Source organism: Polistes canadensis, unplaced genomic scaffold, assembly GCF_001313835.1.
Source record: "Polistes canadensis isolate GaletaPanama2010 unplaced genomic scaffold, ASM131383v1 scaffold_119, whole genome shotgun sequence".
NCBI classification, from domain to species: Eukaryota; Metazoa; Arthropoda; class Insecta; order Hymenoptera; family Vespidae; genus Polistes; species Polistes canadensis.
The window spans coordinates 104,680-119,415 of NW_014569666.1; the positions used below are offsets into that span (position 1 = coordinate 104,680).

General features: G+C 38.8%; 1 protein-coding gene across 11 annotated transcripts in view; it reads right to left on the minus strand.

The window, feature by feature from the left end:
* The window catches only part of LOC106787890 (basement membrane-specific heparan sulfate proteoglycan core protein-like), a 152,820-nt gene that overhangs the window by 10,314 nt on the left and 127,770 nt on the right, over positions 1 to 14,736 (minus strand). The window lies entirely within an intron of this gene.

Consider the following 14,736-nt stretch of genomic DNA (forward strand, 5'->3'; position numbering starts at 1 on the left):
TAAACGTTTCATAATTTTATTGTACGTTTAGTCTAAAAAGAAAAAAAAAAAAAAAGGCCTAATACTTTAGAAAAAAACAAGTGTTAGGTTTAAGTGTTTTAAAATAGTACCACCTAGCGTACATGGAAAAGCGAAAAGTTCGTCCCTTAGTTACGGGGTGGGGGGAGGCTGGGTGGGTGGGGAGAGGATTCAACGTTCGTTCGTTGCATTAATATTCAAACGGCGAACTCTTGAAAACTTAACAACGTTTCATATAATAGCTATTGCACTTTCGAGATCTTGAACACGGCCTTAAGAATCGTATATTACGGTCGAAGTACCAGTTAACCGTAAAATGCCATGTACGAACGATCCAACTCTCAGGGACTATGCATCGTAAAAAGCATTGAAGCGTACAGAATATCGTCGCGTCTATGGTTAAGCTCGATATGTGCGCGCAGGAAAGAAGCAATTGCGAACATTTTAAGCCGTTCACGATCTCGCCAAACGGTTCTTTCCTATTCTTTTTTTTCTTTTTTTCTTTTTTTTTCTTTCCCTCCTTTTTTTTTCACCCAACATTTCTAAAGCTGCGAAATTTGCTTTCGTTACATTTGTATTTCTTTTTTTCTTTTACCAGAGAACGACAGGGCTCGTTAATTCCGTCATAACGTCCGTGTCTAATCATGGAAAATCTCTGTGAAACGTTTAAAAAAAAAAAGGATAGTAGAGTAATAGTAGTAGTAGTTTTGATAGTGGAATTAATTTTCAATTGAATTATCATCGGATAATAATAATTGACGTGTAATAGGAATTGTGACGGAATCGATGACATTTTTAAGAATAGTATCTCCATCGTAACAATTTGTTAAGCTCAATTTTCGATATAATGCGGTATCATCGAGCATGACGTATTACATAGGTACGTCATGCACATAGGTGCATCAGATTATAAATGAATCATGGGATCACGATTGTTATCAATGCGACTAAGCAAATCCGCAAATACAGGGATTTCATATTGACAAGCCACTATTACGTTGCCGTTATCTAGCAGCGGTTCACGATGTAATGATTATTGCCTTATGAAAATTCGAAGAGGAAGAGTAGAAGAGAGAAAGAGAGAGAAAGAGAGAGAGAGAGAGAGAGAGAGAAAGAGAGAGAGAGAGAGAGAGAGAGAAAGAGAGAGAGAGAGAGAGAGAGAGAGAGAAAGAAATCGAACTTTTAAGAGAAGAGAACGTTATTTCCAAGCGATGAAATTTTACCGTTTCAAACGCGTGAACAAATTAAATCGATTACGTTTTACGAGAACAACGTTTCATCTTTTTTCTTTCTCTTTTTATTTCTTCTTACGCACACCATTGATCATCGATTTGTGTTTCGTTTACATACAATAATATTAATCATAGTATTATTTTCTATCTCATTATAAAAAAAATACGATTTTATAAGAGAAATTATCGGAATCAACGATGTAGAAATTTATCGACAATTTAAAAGGGGGGTGGGGGATTTGGGGAGGAAGGGGCTAGTAATGAAAAATTTGATTATAAGAGTTTCTCATGGAGAGATCGAATTTAAACGACATCAGATGTGGAATGTGAAGGAGGAAGGAAAGGTGGAAGAGGGGAGGTAAAGGTTCTGGGAAACGTGAGAAGGGATTGGACGGTGACGGGAACGTTAAGGGTTGTCCTCGAGCCACGCCAACAATTATAGAGGTACGTGCTCGTACGATGGTGCACATCTGTAGATGGTATACATATAGAACCTTATCCCTCTCCACCCCCATGGATATCTTTCAAGCTTTTACCTCTCTCTCTCTCTCTCTTTCACTGACGTTTCCTACTTCGACGATGGGGGTGGGGGAGGATCGTTAAACGTATGTTCGCAGAGAAGAAGATATTCTCACCCTCTCATTAATTATTCCCTACAGCACCCTACCGAACTTGGGGACGACTAACCCTCCAGTGTGACGTACGCTTTCCGTACGAGAGGAAGACGTTCAAGTGGCGAACACCTCAAAATTTCGACGCCGGTTCTTTGATATATCATTCTCTCTCTCTCTCTCTCTCTCTCTCTCTCTCTCTCTTTCTTTCTATACTCCCTCGCAATTTAATCCCTTTCAACCCTTTTGGTCAAGTGCCACTCTCTTCAACGATAATGTTGTCGTACAAAAAGGGGTTGTTCCATCGAGGATTTCACTTTTTTTCTTCTATTTTTTTTCACAGCGATTTATTTTTAAATCTAACGTCAAGATTTCGAGGATTACAAACAACAAAGGGTTTTTCAGGGAAAAAGAGAATATAAAAGAGAGATAAAGAGGATAGAGTGATTCTTAAACGAACGTTTATCTCGTTGATCATCTGTAATATCTCTCATTTATCTATTTGATCTAATAAAATCTTCGAACAGGGAAAGTGATGATAAATTAATAACCAGTGTTTCTTCTCTACGAAGATATTATGATACTTTTTCGATAAAAGAAAAACAAAAACAACGCACAAGAAACATTTTATTAGTCGTTTAACGTGTACGCAAACAAAAATTTACAAAGTAAAAGTTAACGATTGACTAGATACACAATGAGAGAAAAAAAAGAGAGAGAGAGAGAGAGAGAAAGAGAGTGAGTGGTAGAAGGGTAAAGTGGAAGAGGAGGGAGAGAGAAAGAGTTTAAAGTGGATTTGACTCGTGTCCAAGTCTCGCAGGCGTAAAAGAAAGAAGCGCGAACGTCCGAAGAGAAAAGAAAAGAAAAAGAAATAGAAATAGAAAAATAAAAAAAAGTACGCGTTGGAGTGGTGAGCGTCTATCGATATTATGTGGGGGGGGGGGTCTTTCTGGTAAAACTACGACGACAAAGAAGAGGTTTCTCGAGAGGAAGTGCGAAAAGTAGGTGGAAAAAGAGTGAGACGGGAGATGTGGGGGGACAGGAAAGGGAGAGGAAAGGATACGGGGGTGGGGAGTAATTAGTATCGGACCTCTGTACGTTTCTCGCTCGAACCTAGGAACGAAGTAGCAAATGGGGCCGCCGGAAAGGAAAGAAGGTAGAAGGGATGAAAAGGGTAGGGTGAGAGAGAGAGAGAGAGGATGAGAAAGGTAGAAGGTTCTCACTCTTCTGGTTGCAGACAGGAACCGAAGGTGTTGCTAGGGGTTGTCTTGGGAGTAGTTCCCGTTAATGAGCCTCCGGTAACGACGCTTTTTTCTTTCGTGCTCATATATCCTGCCGAAAGGTGCCCTTCCTGCTTGCTTGCTTGCTTGCCTGCCTGCCTGCCTGCCTGCCTGCCTGCCTGCCTCTTCCTAACGAAGGAAGAAGCTTTTTGCTTTCTTCTTCTTTTACTTTTACTCCTACATCTTTTTTTTATTTTTCCTTCTTCTTCTTCTACTTTCGTTTTATTCCTTTTCTTTTTTTTTCTTTTTGCTATTTTCTCTATTTTCTTTTTTCCCTTTTGTATTCTCTCTTTCTCTTTGCATCCTTGCACTCACTCTTATGTTCTTTTTCTCGACTGACTCGCACTCTCCACTACGATTGTCCCTTTTATTCGCACCACTCGGAAAACTTGATTTTTTTTTCTCTCTCTCTCTCTCTCTCGAAAATCTTTCTAATAATTCTTATATCTTCGCACGTGAGAGAAATACTGAAATGTTTTTTTGCTTTTTGTTCTTTTATTAAATTGTTAACAATCGTCAATACGAATTATTACAATTACGTGACTACTTTTATATTATATATATGTCTATGTATATTAATAATTAGTGAATGTTCAATTATTATCAATGTAATTACAAATGCTTGCGCCAATCAAATGGATTAACTTTCGTGCGAATCGAATCCACTACGCTACGCGGAAACCGCATTTGTAACTTAATATTCATAACATCCGGGTATAATCCATTTACGGAAATCAGGTGGATCGAATATGCGTCTGTTGACTATCCGAATGCTCCATGTTATTTTGTTTACATTAACGAATCTCTCCAGGATGTATATTTTCGTGTACGTTGGATTTCGTACGTAAACTTTCGAAAGTATCGTCGTTTTGGTCTAACGCTCTTTAAGTACCGTTAAGTAATTATTATACATCGGTTATCGATGCACACGTATATACAATATATATATAATATATGTAACCTTTGATACTTTTATTAATACGTATGTTTGAATATTGATATTAAAACGATGTGAGAAAGTATTCAAATTGAAAAATTATTTTAATAACAAGCAACGTTTTGTAAATCTAATTAGATCATATTCGACAGTTATGTAATCGATAAATTGTTGTTTTTTTGATAAACGATGGAAACAACACGGTGGGGTAGGGGTGGAGTATTCTGGGGAGGGGAAGGGAAGGGGGTTTCGTTGAAAGACCCAGAGAGAAAATTAATCTCAGAAAATTATTCTCTCTAACTATCGAATATTATGTGCAGCCGTTGTCGGTTGGTTAGGTTAAAAGGAGATGCAAAATCTTTGGAGAATATTTACGAGAGACGCAACATCAAATTTGATATTTTGCTTTGCAGGCGGAAGTCTGTTATATAGAATGAAAGCTCGCTTCAAGAATGGAATGAGTAAGATAGAGAGAAAAAGAGAGAGAGAGAGAGAGAGAGAGAGAGAGAGAGAGAGAGAGACGTGTATCGAAAAGCTCACGCGCCAGTAAAGCGTCAACGAAAAAAAAAAGAAAAAAAAAGAAGGAAAAGAAATTAGGTTAACCGAACTAGCTGCGAGAGAGTAGATTAGATTCACGGGAGTTAATTTGATTTTCAACGTAAATTACCGAACAGTTTTCGATGTTACAAATTGCGTCGCGCTTGGGAATAACGGCGTGCCGCTTTTCGAAAGCACGGATTCTCTTCTAGTTATTACAGTACCGACACGACACCGTGAATAATATCGATAAAGAAGGATGATAACCACTGTGGAAATATATTTTGCTTTTTGAAAACACCTCTCTCTCTCTTTCTCTCTCTCAAAGTAATATATATTTCATTTTTTTTCTATGAAAATCATAACCAGTTATGTATAATAATATTTATGTGACATATTTTAAACTCGACACAAGTCTAATTTAATTATATAAATTTTACATTTACGTAATTTTTAATTACATATTTGTCTAAGTATGCTAAAATTAATTATAAATTAAGTGAGTATACGCAATATTGTCGTATCGATTAACTGAAAAAACTTTAGGTAGGTGTATGCTGCGGTATATGGAAAAACAGTTAACGCGAGGAAAACAAAAATCCACAATTGACCACTCGAAAAAAAAGCTCGATCGCGGGCTTTCGGGCAAACTAAGCTCCCTCGTTCATTCCTCCGATGACAGATCGTTAACGGAATATTTGCTTTTATTATAGGTGCAATTAATAGTAGGGCTTTTTTTGCATACATGTGTGTACTCGAGATGCCAGCGTTTTTGACCACTCGAGTGGTGGACCGATTGGATCGATGAGCATTGTACAAACGAACACATTTCACCTTTTTTCGAAGACAAATATAGTTTCCAACCGATTATATGTATCTTTCGTATAAAAACCAGGAGGGGGATGGGAGTTGGGAGGTGTGGTGGTGATAATTCCACTCGAAAATAATAAATCTCTATATAGGTATGGGTACATTGTAAGTGTATAACGATTCGAGATAACGTTACCAATAATTCATACGCGAGCTTAAACAGAATTAGTTGGGCGAGGTGGGGGGGGGGCGGGTTGGAGGTGGTGGATATTTTAGGTAGCTTTTAATATAAACCATTTAACAATTCTATATAGGTAATATATTTGAAATAAACGTTAAGTGAAAGGGACATTTTAGACTTTTAGAAGATAAATTAACGTTTGAATAGTTAAAGAACGTTCTTAACGTTTGAACAATGAAAGGAGGGAGAGAAGGAGAGATGAAAGAGGAGCAGGGGGAGGGGAGAGCAGAGTAAGGGAGGAGGACGAGTCTCAAATTCAATTTCAAAGTAACCAGAGCAGATCGATAATATAACAAAACGTTTTGTTGCCGTAAGAAGTTATAAATCAACCGGCATAATTAGTTCTTGTATACTTACGAGCAATATGCATTGATGAATAAGTGGAGTAAAAAAAGAAAGAAAGAAAAAAAGAAAGAAAGAAAGAAAGAAGGGAAGCAACGAAATGACAAGTGAGGGATACGAGCACATCAATTATTAATTTATAATCATCGATTTCAAAAGACAATTAAATAAAATTCGAGAGACGACACGAAAAAGGGTCGAAAAGAGATAGATAGAGGAAAGGGAGAGATACAAAACGCGTTATTTCAGTCTAGAGAGAGAGAGAGAGGGTTTAGGTTGGTCGAAAGTACGAGCTCGGGCCACCAAGGTGACCGCCGTGCGACCACGAAGGAAGCAACAAAGGATACGGCGTAATCGTTACTCTTCGTCCGGAATGAGAAATCGTCTCATTTCGGTCGGCCCAAAGTTGCACGCAAGAGGAAAACTCTCTTTCCCTCTCTCTCTCCCTCTCTTTCTCTTTCTCTCTTTCTGCTAGGTTCGAGGTCGCCTTTTGGCCTCCTCTTCCTCCTCCTCCAACAGAGGCATCGATTTTACGCGACAGTTTAAGCGCCTTGTTCCCCGTGTCTTACAAAAGGGATGCAGTAGTATTTTACCCTTTAGTATATCTAAATTAAATTATTAAATGTATTTAATTTAAAGCGCTTTATATGTTTTTTTGTTTTTAGGAAGAAAATCTTAGAAACGTGAAAGTATATAGGTGTATTCTATCTATTTTATTCGACTTTATAAAAAAAGATCCGTACTAATAAAAAAGAAGGAGAGTGAGGAGGGGGAGAGGTGGGGGGTAGAAGGTTTGTAACTTTGGTTGTTTTATTCTCTTGACATTCTCTTGTTTTGATCGTAAAAAAGGATTGCAAGAAAAGAGTGGATAGATAATACCATGAGAATGTAAAGAAATGGACGAATTACTTCACGAAAGAGTCGGGCACAGGAAGATACGAACTAGCAGTAGGAGGTGGGGAACACGCTGGGACGTTACTCTTCATCCGGAATGAGAAATCGTCCTGCTTAGGTCATTGTAAGTCGTTACACCGGGTACGGAGGTGGAACAATTTACGTAAGCTTCAAAGTATGGCCGCCGAGCGAGCTTACGCGAGTAGTACGTTCGTTCCTTCGTTCGTTCTTTAGTTTGTTTTCTCTCTCTCTCTCTCTTTCTCTCTCTCTCTCTCTCTCTCTCTCTCTCTCCCTCTTTCTCTCTCTCTTTCTGTCTCATTCTCGTTCGGTCGTAGCTTGTAAGGAACGACGTTTGGAAAAATCGTAAATTTCCCTGTCGGAAAAGTCGCGTTGAAAGTTGCGCACACTGTGAGACACGAGAAGTAATTTGAAAGACAGGAGGGTTGACGCTTACGTAAGCTTCGAGACCGCCTGGATCGAAGGGATGGATGCTCGTACATTTTCTTCCTTCCTTCCTTTTACTCCTCCTCCTTCCTCCCGTTACTCTTTCCTTTCTTATTTCCTATCCTTACTTTTTTTTTTCTTTCTTTCTTCTTCCCTCCTCATCTTTTTGTTACCACCCCCGCTTGCTTGGTTCTCTTCCACGAAGCTCGTGAGATTCGGCGCCTCACCACCTCCGGCATGCTTTACGCCTTTTCATCCGGAGTTGTGCTCTTCTTTCGCGAGAAGGAAAAAGTTAAATTTGCATTCGAAGCAGCACCACCCCGAGTAAGCGAGAAAGAGAGAGAGAGAGAGAGAGAGAGAGAGGAGCTTTACAACGATATTTTCTTTCTATCTCGGAACGTCCTCCTCTTCTCCTCGGTTCTCAGCCAGCTTTTCTCGCTTGGGTTCGATCGTCTCTTCGTTATTTTCTTCACCCTACCGACTGACTGGAGGATCCCTTTCCCAAAGAAGAAAGTCCTCGAAACGAGCCGCCCTACTCCCTACCTACTCCCCACCCCAACGGGTACCCACTCCCACTCCCTGCAGGAAGGATTTCCGATTCAGATTTATTCTTGTGATACACGCGAGGATATAAATTTATAACGGCAATGCCCGGACCTTCGACGAATCAAAATTCACCCTTCGTCAATTTCCCTCGATGGCCCTGCGGCGCGACCTTTGCTACGTAACTCTCCCTATGCGTTTTACGTCTACAATTTTGTCGATATCAATAGATACCTAAATATCTATATATATATATATATATATATGTATATGTTTAACCCCTTCGTTACGATAAATTCCAATTTCTCTTATGACGTTATATATATATAATATTATTTGTATATTTATTTATTACTCGAGTTTCTCTTTAACGAACTTCCTGTTTTATTTTTTTATTCTTTTTTTTTTTGTTTTCATTTTCAAGTGGAAACGATCAGTATGAGAGAAACCGAGTTCAGACACTTAAGCGAGTCTGATAAAGTAATTAACGAGAACCCCGATTCGAACGGATTAAAGTCAGAGTGTCTGGGACAGAAAACGCGTATTCGCAGAGACTGAGAGGGTAATCTCATTAATCGTGAATTAAATGCACCTCTAAATAATGGAAAACGTAGACTTGTGTACTACAGGCTCATATATATATATATATATATATATATATATATGTAATTATAGAACTGCTTTACACGTGTACACGTGTTTGTGTATGTGAATTTGTAGGCATATAGGAACGAAATGGAAATGTATCGAATCAACGGACTAAATCGAATCGCTTCGAATGCGCCGGGGGTGGAGAGTAGGGTCGGGGGTGATGGGGTGGGGGGTCGGTCAGTTCGATGCCACGATAACTCGTTACATATTTTTCGAGGACCGAACCGCATGCACAAGTGCTGATTGTATTCAGTGAAAATATGTGCGAACGCGTGAGAGGATTTATTGATATAATAATAACGAAAACTACCCCTGTGGTGAATGATCTTGGACGAGAGTGAGTGAGTGAGTGAGTGAGTGAGTAGGTTCGTGCGATCTATTCAACGTTAGCGTGTAATGAAATTTTGACGGTGTAACGTTGTTCGCAGGGTGAAAAAAACCGTACGCGATTTTTTACGATTAATATCATCCCCGCCCGCCCCCACTCCACGTGGGCGAGAATTTTTTTCGGAGAATTTTTCGAAGAAAAAGGTTTGAAAAAAATGGTTTGAAAATCGATAGATAGGCGAGTGAAAAATTACGATAAAAAATTTGCGATTGCGGGGCAGGAGGTGGTGGGTGATAGGGATTCGAAAAAGAAAAAAAAGAAAGAAAGAAAATTGAAATGCAGATGCAGCAAGAGGGTAGGTTAGGTATGGGCTAATGACACTCGTTAAGGCGACGCTATAGTTCATAGCTCGCGCTTCGTCGTAGATTACAGAGGTACATATAACAGGGGGCTGGGAAGGGGGTGGAGGGAAAGGTAGTATAGCGAGGTTAGCAATGGTCGAGTAGCAGGCAAACAAAGTATCCCCTTATCCGTGGATAGCTTCGAGGGGTCGAGCTAGCTAGCTAAAACTAGCCAGCTAGCTTTTGCTTCGTTGCGTTGGTCGAGATTAGTGTGTAGTAGTGAGATGGTACACATGGACGTTCGTGACGTTGCTTCAACTACTACTACTACTACTATTACCAACACCAGGGTAGAAAGGTCGAGTGTTGTACGATATGATACTCGACAAACGGCTCCTTCGACCAAGCGAGTACCCGGCAAAGCACGGTGGTGGTGCTTCTACGAGAGCATCCCCTAAAAATAAACATCCCTCGGCAAACGTGCCGCCGCCACCGCCTGTGTCCATCTCCGATCTTCTTCTACTTCAGTCTCAGTTCGTGTTTCCTCGTCAAGAAACCCCCCTCCCCTTCGCCACCCCCCCTTCCTTCTTTTTCTTCCCTTCTCTTCCCTTCGTACGCGCGTTACGCCACGACGACTACGAATGGTGTGCTCTTTTCAAATTGCGTTTTTAAAACTCAAACTCTTTCTCTCTCAAACCCTCTCACCTCACTCCCACCTCACCTCCCTCCCTCTTCTTACTCTTCCATTCTCTTTTTTCCCGTTCTTTTACTCTCGACCATGGTCGACCCTACACCCCTATCGTCCTACCCTTACCGTATTTTTTCGCACAACAAATTTCATGCTCTCTTGGAGAAGTAACGTAAAAAACTTCTACCTCTTTTTTTTCCCCCGGTTTTTTTTTTTTTAGATATTTTCTACCGTTTTTTTTCATCATTCATTTATTTATTTATTTATTTATTTATTTTTTTTTAAGCCGGGTAATATTGGCGAGAAGGTATGCGAAATGAAAAGTATATTTCATATGGATTTTTTTTGGGGGGGGGGGGGGAGGGGTGGCGGGGGAAATGTTCGGTAACATTGGATATTTTGTGTAAACGATTTTATAAATGTCGACGTACATTCTCCTCCCTCTCTGTTTCGCCCTCCCCTAACGAGAATTCTGCGAATATATATTTTATTTTTTTAAAAGTCGTACAATATAGAAACGAAAAATAAAATTCCATTACATGGGGGGAAAAATGATTGTAATTGTAAAAAAAAAAAATTACAATCTATATTGGTTGTGATGTTATCGATTACACAATATCATATGATTTTTTTTTCTTTTTCCTTTTTTTTTTCTACTTGGAATTTAGTTATAAAATAATGATCAATACTGTCGATATTGATGCGAATTAATAAAACTATAAATATTAATTGGCGTATATCGCTTGAAACATTTAAACAGAAATGTAATGGACAAAATCAATGAATTCATAGATTCGTGAACGATGAAAGAGAGAGATAGAGAGAGAGAGAGAGAGAGACAGACAGAGAGAAAGTTTCGATAATTCATTGATTTGGAGGAACGATACAGTGGTATTGTCCTGTGTCACGCTCATCCAGTGGAACGAATATATATCATTTTATATATATATATATATATAAAATGCGAAAATGCGAGCATAACGTGGAAATTATAAAAGCTAGAATTAATGAAATATGAATTTATAAAATGAAGCTACTAGAAATTCAGAAAAAGATGAAAATAAAAGTTAAAGTAGGATTAAAAATAAAAACATAATATACGTTTCCGCATAAAATTTATACAACGATTGTTTCCAAGATCAAAGTATGTTTCGTTTGACGGATTAAAAAAAAAAAAAGAAAAAAGAAAAATACTTTCTTCAATATTTTACGGATTAACGGAAGAGATATCGGCACAAATAATTATTTTAACAAGCGAACGGACCTTATCCGAATCACAAAGAATTTCTCTTTCATTTCGTTTATAAACTATATGGTATATACCTACTTCTTGAAATATAATACATGTCCAGATACACGTCAAATAAGGATGCTGCGAGATATATAAAATCGATTTCGTTATCGTAATCCTCGATCGGGGAAACACAAAAGACACCGTCATTTCCAATTAAACTTGGACTTTAACGGGCATATCCGTTTCAATCGTATCCTGCCGGTCGAAAGAACAAACGATCGTATCGTACGATAAATTTAATGGGTAACTGTGCACATGATACTGATTGCACGTGCTGCTGTTTAATTAAATAGATCGAGAGAATGAGAGAACCAAAAAGAGAGAGACAAAGAGAGATAGACAGAGAGATAGAGAAACGGGAATATATAAACGGAAAGAGAAGGAAGGAAGGGGGGGGGGKGTGATAGGACGAGTGGGGGAACGATTTTCAGGGTTTTCACATTATTAGAATCGCACGGATCTCGATTTGACGAGAAAACGGGAAACCCTCTTCACAGAGTTGACCTTCTTTACTTCTCCAATTGCTGATCGATCCTTGCCTCTGACCCCCTTCTTCCCCCGACCCCCTCTTCACCCTCTTTCTCTCCTCTCTCTCTTTACGTCGCTCTGTCTTTTTCATTTGTTACTTGCGGCTCGGTGATTTTTAAAAGAAAGTCACCGCAATAATTATTACCTTGGGCAATTTTTGGCCTGCATTCAGAAAAATCGTTCCTTTCAGATTCGTTTCATAACGCTTCGAACGTTCCCGACGTCCGATGGTTTGCAAAAGAGCTCCCGGTAAAAGCGTAGGACCAGTAGTAGAAAGAAGAGCAGACGAAATGAAGGGAGAGAGGGGTACGGGAAGGAGGGAGGAAAGGAAAGGAAGAGGTGAAAGCAACGGGGAAAGGTGGAATGGTTAGGTGAGTGCCTAAGGGATTATAATGAGGGAAGCTTGACGGATTTTATACGTCGTCTATATTCGGCTCGTCATTACCGTCGTTCCTTTCTTCCTTCTGTATATTTCGTTTCACTTTTTTTTTCTTTCTTTCTTCTTCTTCTTCTTCTTCTTTCATTACTCCTTTTGCCAATGAGAAAGAGAAAGAATCTGTCAGAGCATCGCAACGAGGATCATTCGAAGAAGCCGTAGTAGCAAAATAGTTTCGATCGAGGAAACATAATCGGTTTTTTTTTCTTCTCATAGAAAATGGAAGATTGAAAGTAACTAATTTAAACGATCGATTTTGGATTCTACATCGTAGGAATATCGAAACGTAGTATATATTCGTCGTTCTCATTTTTCTATTTTATTTACCGCAGCAGGGAGAGAAGGAGCGAGAGTCACGAACTTGTTGCACGTTTCGTTGAACGTCGAGTTATACTACTGCGACTCTTTGTGCCACTCCCTCCAGTACTTTTTCGAGGATTTAAAAAGCTGCGAGGAGCTATTTAATCGCTAAGGTTCGACCTCATCTAGGAAAAAAGAACGGTGGTGTGAAGAGAAGAAGAAATTGTAGAAAACTAAAAAAAAGAAAGGGTGGGTGGAGAAAAAAGATAGTAGTAGGATTGAAGGACAGAATGTATCCACAGTAACGATCCTCACTTTAGGCCAAAAGTAGTGCTTTTGTCCGTTTTGTATTGAACGAGAACCGAGAATAGAGACAGGGGCTCGCTAATAAGCCTTCAGGAACAGGAACGCCATTTCTAGAAAGCCTTGTCAGCGCCCACCACACCACGACGTCTATCCTTTATCCCTTTTTTAGCCTCAATTTCTAGCTTGTCCGAATAATACGTCATTCCGAGCTATGAGATGATCAATCGGAAACATTCGTTTCGGACTAGCTGGCGCCATCACGTTGAAGCAACCGCTTAATCAAGAGGAAAACCTTTTATTTCATTTTCTTTATATCCATCGACGACCTTCCACATTCAATTAGAGATTAATCGATGATAAATGATTGTTTTCCTCGGACCCAAGAGATCCCTTAATGATAAGACGATAACGATGACAACGTAGACGACGACGACGACGATGACGAACGAGAAAAGTGCAAAGAAATGTTCGACTTTTTCGCGCAAGGTTTATTTCTTTATCGTATAATTTAGTCTTTGAAATTTGTAACTACTCTCTTTGTTCTCGGTATAGATGACATATATATAATTTTTCGAAAAATTACTTTTAAAATTTTTACCGTACTTCGTTCTATCAATAAACAATCGTTAATTTAATTCTTTGACTCTTGTCTCTGGTTGATCACGATATTCGAACTGTATATCATCGGTTATGAATTCAAATGCAATTAGCGGTGTATGGTAAAATGTTGGATATATGGTATATGTCGTTGGTATTCGATTAGTTATAATTCTACGGCAATGTGAACCGATAGCCGATAAAGAAAATCTTTGCCAATAATTAATTTCGTCATAAAAAATGTAATATCTTTATTAAACGAAATAATTGAGATAGGCGTGCATATGTATCCACATATACATATATATATGTTATATTCATATAGACAGGTGAGTATATAAATCCTATGTTATCTGCATTTACGCTTATTGCATATTACAAGAGAGAATGAACGTATCAAGCGAACACGACTCATTACGTAACAATTTCGTCGTATCTGGCAGGAGTCCCGTTCAAAGTCCCATTTACGAGCCGTCCAAGATGACGTCAACGTCCCCCGTCAACATTCGAAGACACCGACGACAACCTAAAACAGCTTTCCATGCCCATCGTCAGACCTTAAGGGAAAATGATGATTCCCTTTTCTTTTGTCTGAGCACCAATTACGATGCTGCTGCTCCCATTTGAAACGACTCTTCTACGGTTGTCATGCGCAACGATTTCTCTCCCATTCCCTCATCAAACCAAGTTTCTCTCGTCATCTTTCCTACAATTCCAATTCACATAATTCGCGTTGTCCATGTTCAACTTTCGCTCACTACGTTTGCTTTCTCTTTATTTCTATCCATCTAACTCGTGTAGTATAAGTATGTCATTAATAATATATTGTAGGATTTTTAATGGAAAAACAGTTTTATTCTAATCTCTATTACAAAACGCAGAACCGCTCTCTTACATCGCTCAACTAAACACTCACTGTCCTTTGTCGCTCGTGCATTCATTCGTCGCATCCGCACCGTCCTTTATTTCGTCCGTTGTATCCGGTTACTTAAAATCTAACAGATGCCTATCGCCTTATTATATGCTAACAAACCAGCGTCTTTGTCGACAGACCTAAAAGATAAGACTGCGACGCTTACCGTCTCCTACAATATTTACCATTCTAACTTTTTTCGCACGTTTCTTCTCTCTTTTATTCGATCTTTTCGATTATATTTAATATATATTTCCGTCTCTTACCGATTAATTGGTAACTCGAAGGAATCATATTTTCTCATCCTTACGATAAAATTGATCACTTGAGCAGAATTCGGTAGTTAACACATTGGGGACCGGTTACAAGTTAACTCGTGTTAAAAAAAAGAAAAAAAGAAAGAAAGAAGAAAAGAAAAAGAAATAAATATATATATATATAATATAATAATAATAATATATATAA